Here is a 6,000-nt window from a genome sequence, read left to right as displayed (position 1 = left end):
AAACCAAACCCAGGTGTTAATCTCTTCGTGAAGGGAGTGGCAGAGGGATGGGGATGAGGTGCTTGGAAGACACCATCAGCTCATGGTGGCTACAACTGGTGAGGAAGAGGACAGGAAGGGGGAAGGTGTTCAGGGCAGTGGGGCTGGAAGGATGGGGCACCTACTGTGTCTGAGGGATGTGAGGGGCTGGATGGGGACTCCCAGCACAAATGCCACATTTGGATGGAGAAGGAAGTAGATTGTCTCAAGGCTTCCACCCTTCCAGAGCTGCACCATTCCTAAAATCTCATGGCCACCTTTCTCTCTCTTGCTAGTCTGTGGATGGGAGGGGAATACTGTTTTTTGTGCATACACTGCTAAATCATACTGCTGCTGGATTAAAATGTTGGAAGAAGTACATCCCAGAGGTTCTGTGCTTGAAAGAATATTCCTGAATGAGGCTTGCAGAGTTGGACTAATGTGGTAACCTCAAATAATAGTAACCGAGGAAATAGCCAAAGGAAGAATACTTGTGGGATGACCCTGTGGCACACGAGTGGGAACAAATGTCCCAAAGAGGAATGCACTGAGGAGCTCCTTTTGGGGGTCCCTGCACACTCAGAGCTGTAATGCTGAGCTGCAGCTGTTGCATTCACTGCACGTTCGAGAAGCTCCAAGAAGACTTCAGAAAATAAAGGTACTGCTGCTCCAAGCACTGTCCAGTTCCATGGCAAAAAAATCTTTATTCTGGAGAACTGAGATGAAGCACATTAATTACTTTGACCTAGAAGAAAAGAGTTATTTTCTGTGAGGGGAACATGCAGAAGAATAAGAAAAATTAATTACTGGGTATGATACCACTAGAACTGCTGATTGGAAAAGGCTGAATTTCTCTCTCATAGCCTCTGCTGCTTAAGTAAGATATGACTCATGCCCCTGCAAAATGTTCACCTCTATTTAAACCCATGATCTCCTCTTCACTATAAAGTTAATTAATAAAAAACCCCTTGTGGTAGGCATATCAATGGCAGAATAATGGATTGCCTTGGGAAAGACGATCAGATAAGCCAGAGTCTTGAAAAGGTCAGGTGATGCAAAAATATGAAAAATAGGATTCAGAACAGATACTTATATTTAGGAATATGTTTTCTCATAGAAAGGGACTGATTGTATCCAAAAACTGCTTAATACAGAGAAAATGGAGCAAGAAAGCAGAGTATTACTTTACTTAATTCTGGGGTTGAAGACTGTGTTCTAAAAAAATAAAAATACCACCTGGAGTTTAAAGTTAATTCATCAAATTTTTCTCATCTAGAGTATGTGTTTGGGTCTTTCTGTCTCTCCAGAGTTTGAATGTACCACTCTAGTGTTAACACTAACTCTTAATCTGATTTTATGTATGCTTAACTTTACACTCTATGAGTTCTCATTAAAACTCAAAATGTATAAATTTAAACACATGCTTAGCTCTTTACAGAATAATGGTTGCATATTGTGAAATGCATAAGATATATAATACATCTGAATTAAAATTACAACAGAATTCCCAGCTGGATTTTTCTGGTCACTTTTGTTATTTTAATACAGCTTTAAAGACTGTGCTACGTGTTAAAATATTAGTTGGAATTTTAAAACAGAACCATGCCTGAAAAAAATACCTTTGACATATGCAAGTAATTTTCCCATTGTGAAGTTAGGCATGAGTAACTTAGAGTTGTATGAAATGTATGTGAGAATTTATCCCAAAATTTCCCAAATCTTATTGCTAAGCAGTTCATCAGGAATGCTCAGTGTATGGCATTTCAGATGCTCCTCAGCTTTGCCCTGGCAAGTAAGTAATAATATTCACCAGACTTTTTAAAAAAAACAGTCACTGATATTCCTGTAAATCTCATAATTTGAATGAGCTTTTCTGCCAGTGAACTCATCTCCTGCATTGCCAGTGGAAATAGAACCACAGAGATGTGAACATCCTTGAAGCACAACGAATTAGAGGGAATGCACACAGCTAATTTCCAGTATATACTCACCATCCCTAAATTAGAAGCAGAAGAAGATGTCCCACCCTGGCTCCAAACAGAGGATCATCTGACATGGACACTGTGGCTATAGGAGATGTTTCAGAGCAGGGCATAGGAAATCTTTTAAACAATTATCTTAATAATCTACTTCTAGGGAAAATACAACTTTCATATCTGTCTGTGCAGCCATTGTCCTGCAACATGGGAATGTCGGTCTCTTAATTTTTCTGTTTTATCTAGTATCAGTATGGATATTTCCATTTCTCAGTGAAGTGCATAACTCTTTTAATAATCCTGCCATGCTGTTGGCCTCAGTGATGAGAATCTCATTTACAGCAATGTCGCATTATATCCCTCCCTTTCCTCACTTGAGTGTGTTAGCAGCCTGAGCAATGGAGAGTGGCTTCTGCTGACTACATTCAGATTTGATTTGTCCTGATAGGAAGTGAAGAGTAAGGTAAAATAACAGACCTTTGACACACCTCCACTATGTCTGTATATTGGTTGCCATTTAAGCCAGTTTTGAATCCCCTTTGGCAAGGGGACATGGAAGGAATGATAGATGCTGAAGCATAGTTTGAGGGGCACCAGCCTCAGCCCTCCTGGCATGGAAAACTCCAACTTCAGGTCTCTCAAATCTGGCTTCAAGAATTAAATCATTCAGTGGGGAAAGAAAGGAGACTGAAGATGGAAAATATGAAAACAAAACACTAGTTGGTCATAGGATCAAAGGAAAATTAATACTAAAGAAAGGATTAAAAATTAAGAGTGTTTGGGGAATATTGCTTTTGTGCAATACCCCTTGGCTATAAAGACAGAATTAGAAAGATTTCATTGAATTTCAGGCCAGAAGGGGACCATTACGATCAGTTGCTCAGACTTTCACTCTGCTGTTAAGGATGCTGATGCAGCCAGCTTTGCCCCGAGGCATCCCCGGAGGGACGGCAGACAGAATGCTGAACCTGCAGCCTCTTGGCCAGTGCCACCTCTGAAGGCTGGAGGTGAAGCAGGCAAAGGCTCCCTCCCTCCCACCATGTGTGCACACCCTGCTTGGACACCGGTCCCCCTGTGAGCATTTCCCCTTTGCCCACAGCTGCTCTCTCAGCTGCCAGGAACTTCTCACCTCGGGCCTGAACTGTTACTCACCCCCCTTGCCCACCTAGACAAAAAGTCTGAAACAAGACATTGCTTCAAAAAGCTTCTCCAAAACCCCATACCTGTTGGCCACTGCTTGCTCTTTCAAAAAGCAAGGACAACTTGTGGGCTGTCGGGGGGGGAGGCAGGTGAGGAGAGGCTGCTCCGTGGCAGAACAGATGGAAAAGACACCTTCTTCTCATTTGCTTTGCTTTACTTTGATTTGTCTCATCTTCTAAACATGCACAAATCACGAAAGGTCTTGTAGTTGCTACATTTTGTCTATGTAGTCTGTCAAGACCTAAGTAGAGCTGCGGTTTGGTCTGCAGGAATCACTGGTGGCACCTCTAGGGCTTCCTGTGCCTTGTCCCCACTGTGTGCTCCTGCTGCCTGTGCTCTTGAAGCAGCACCTACCGTGGGAAGGGCTGAGGACTTCACTGCTTTTTCAGCTCAATGTAATGTTTTGCACATTCCTCTCACCGGTGCAGTGAAGATTTTGATGCAGGAACCACATTTTTATATACGTAGCAGTAACAGATTTTTTCTCCTATTTTACAACACATGCTAACAGCTGTTTACAAAGTAGTGATGGTGGAATGCAGTCCAGTGGGTATACTGACTATTCATTTATCCAGAGGGATTACACTGTGGTGTACAGCATTTGGACTTTAATTTAGCATGCATCCAGCCGAATTATGCGATTAGCTGATATGCAATAAACCAGAACAGAAACACATGCAGTCAAATGGTGCCAGATAAAAAAACATATAATTCTTATACAGGGTCTTATAATTTGCACAGGTAAATTATAAAAACATAGTTGCAAGGAATTTGGCTGTCTTGCCATATAGCTATACTTCTTGGTGTGCTGCATACATACATCTGTAACTATATGTACAAAGCTGCACTGATTTCAGGTTCTTTATATTGCTCATTAAATAATTTTATTTTGTTGTTTTATTTGAAATATACCACACTTCAAGTGCTGGCACAAAGCAATGTTTTAATGTCACTTAAAAGGGGACATAAGGCTTAAAAGCCAGTCTTTCATTTAAAAAAGTTTCAGAGAAAACTCTTCTCCCAGCAAAAACCTCAAAGTGATTTTTAAGAATAAAAAGAAAGAAGTTTTTGATTACTGTTAAGAATTTTTGCAGTTATGGGGTCACACCTCTCCAGACCCTCTGTCAGTGCTGTGTCTCCCCTGGATGGAGGGCATGGGGACTGGAGGTGAGCCCACCTCCTTCCCCTGCCCTGCCACAGGGGAGCAGGGTATAAAGAGCCCTTAGCAGAATTTTTGTTTCCAATCACCCCTAGCAGGTTGCTGAGTGCAGGGAAGAGAGCAAATAGGGGAGGGAACCAAGCTGAGAGGTTTGTCATCCCACTGGAGGCTCCTGACTGTAGATTTAATTCTTTGTACATTGTGAGACTGACCACAGTCCTCACCCTCAGCCTGCTCCTCATGTGAAACCAAAGCATTGGCAACTCTGTCCTGTGGACCAGCTGTGGGCAGGAGCTGGGTATTGACACATCAAATGTATAAACATGGATAAAATGAAGTTATAACTGAACAAACTGTGCACCCTAAATTGAGGGATGCTGCTTAATCGACCCGTGCATGATCATCCTGCCTGCACACAGGAGTAAGATCACTTCCATCCCTCTCAATCCAAGAGGGATCATGTTGTTACCTTTTCAGTTTTATCACTTTGCTTGATATTGAAGTGAACAGCGCCTTGGCAAAGCTCAGAAGGAAAGAAGCCTTTCCATGTTTTCTCGTTTCATAGGACACAAAGCATTGACCAGATTAAAGAAACAGGCACTGGCATGGTGATTGCTATTCATCCTCCGTGTCGTGTGAGGCCAGAGCCTTACGTGAAATAGCATGTACAGAGGTAATTAAAACTATATGGATGTATATGCCTAATTAGGCCAAATCATGGCTGTAGGCAATTTTTCCAAAGTGGTGCAATAGGAAAGTTCTTAGCCTTAACATGAGGCTCAGATTATGCAGGGACAATCCCATGTGATCCCAAGTGTGTAAACAAACAGAATTAGGTAAAAAAAGTGTTTGTATTAACTATGCAACCAAAAAGATGTAAAAAGAGTGATCAAATACATTATAATGCAACTAATATACTTACAGTTATTGTAATAATAAAAGATTGCTGAATAGCTTTTACTTTTTGAAGTGCTCGCCTTTCTCACTGATGAAATAAGCAGCTCTCCATCTCTGCCTTTCAACAGCTTAAAAAATTGTAGGCTTTATATTAAAAAAATTATTCTTTCAAATATTTCTCTAGGTTGCTTTTTAACTTGGATTGTGAATTTGCACCAATCTTTCAGAACAGCTGGAGGTCTGTAGTCCATTCTGTACATACCTGCCTATATTTATTTTTCCATATTTGCATTTTCTAGAAAATTTGGTAGATTTTTAATATATTTTCATGTATTTTCAATAGAGAAATGTGAAGAAAATGAGAGAAAAAATGTCTGTGAATTACATGATATTCTAGAACCATATTTCCAAGTATATTTATCTGAATTCAAGCTGTGACTTAATAGCTGTAGCTGCATCAACACTGTATCAGTTTACCATAGGAGGAAAATATATGAAATGAGACATAACCTACTAAGGTCACTTCAGGGGCTATCACTGAGCAGAAAATGAATGCTAATATTTTCAGATTTAACATGGGTAAGCTAGTCAGAACCAATAGTTTGGGGCTGAATTCTGAAATGCCCTCAGTGAAAGCAACGCAAGGGGGATGGTCAGTGAGATGGAATTATTAAAAGATAGGGTGGAGCCAAGCCCAGCCATATGGTGAATGCCATAACCGGGGCAGACCTGTCATGGCCAAGCAAGCTG

This window comes from Sturnus vulgaris, chromosome 1 (assembly GCF_052056855.1).
Source record: "Sturnus vulgaris isolate bStuVul1 chromosome 1, bStuVul1.hap1, whole genome shotgun sequence".
NCBI classification, from domain to species: Eukaryota; Metazoa; Chordata; class Aves; order Passeriformes; family Sturnidae; genus Sturnus; species Sturnus vulgaris.
The sequence above is the reverse complement of the archived record's forward strand: the minus strand, read 5'-3'. Positions refer to the sequence as shown.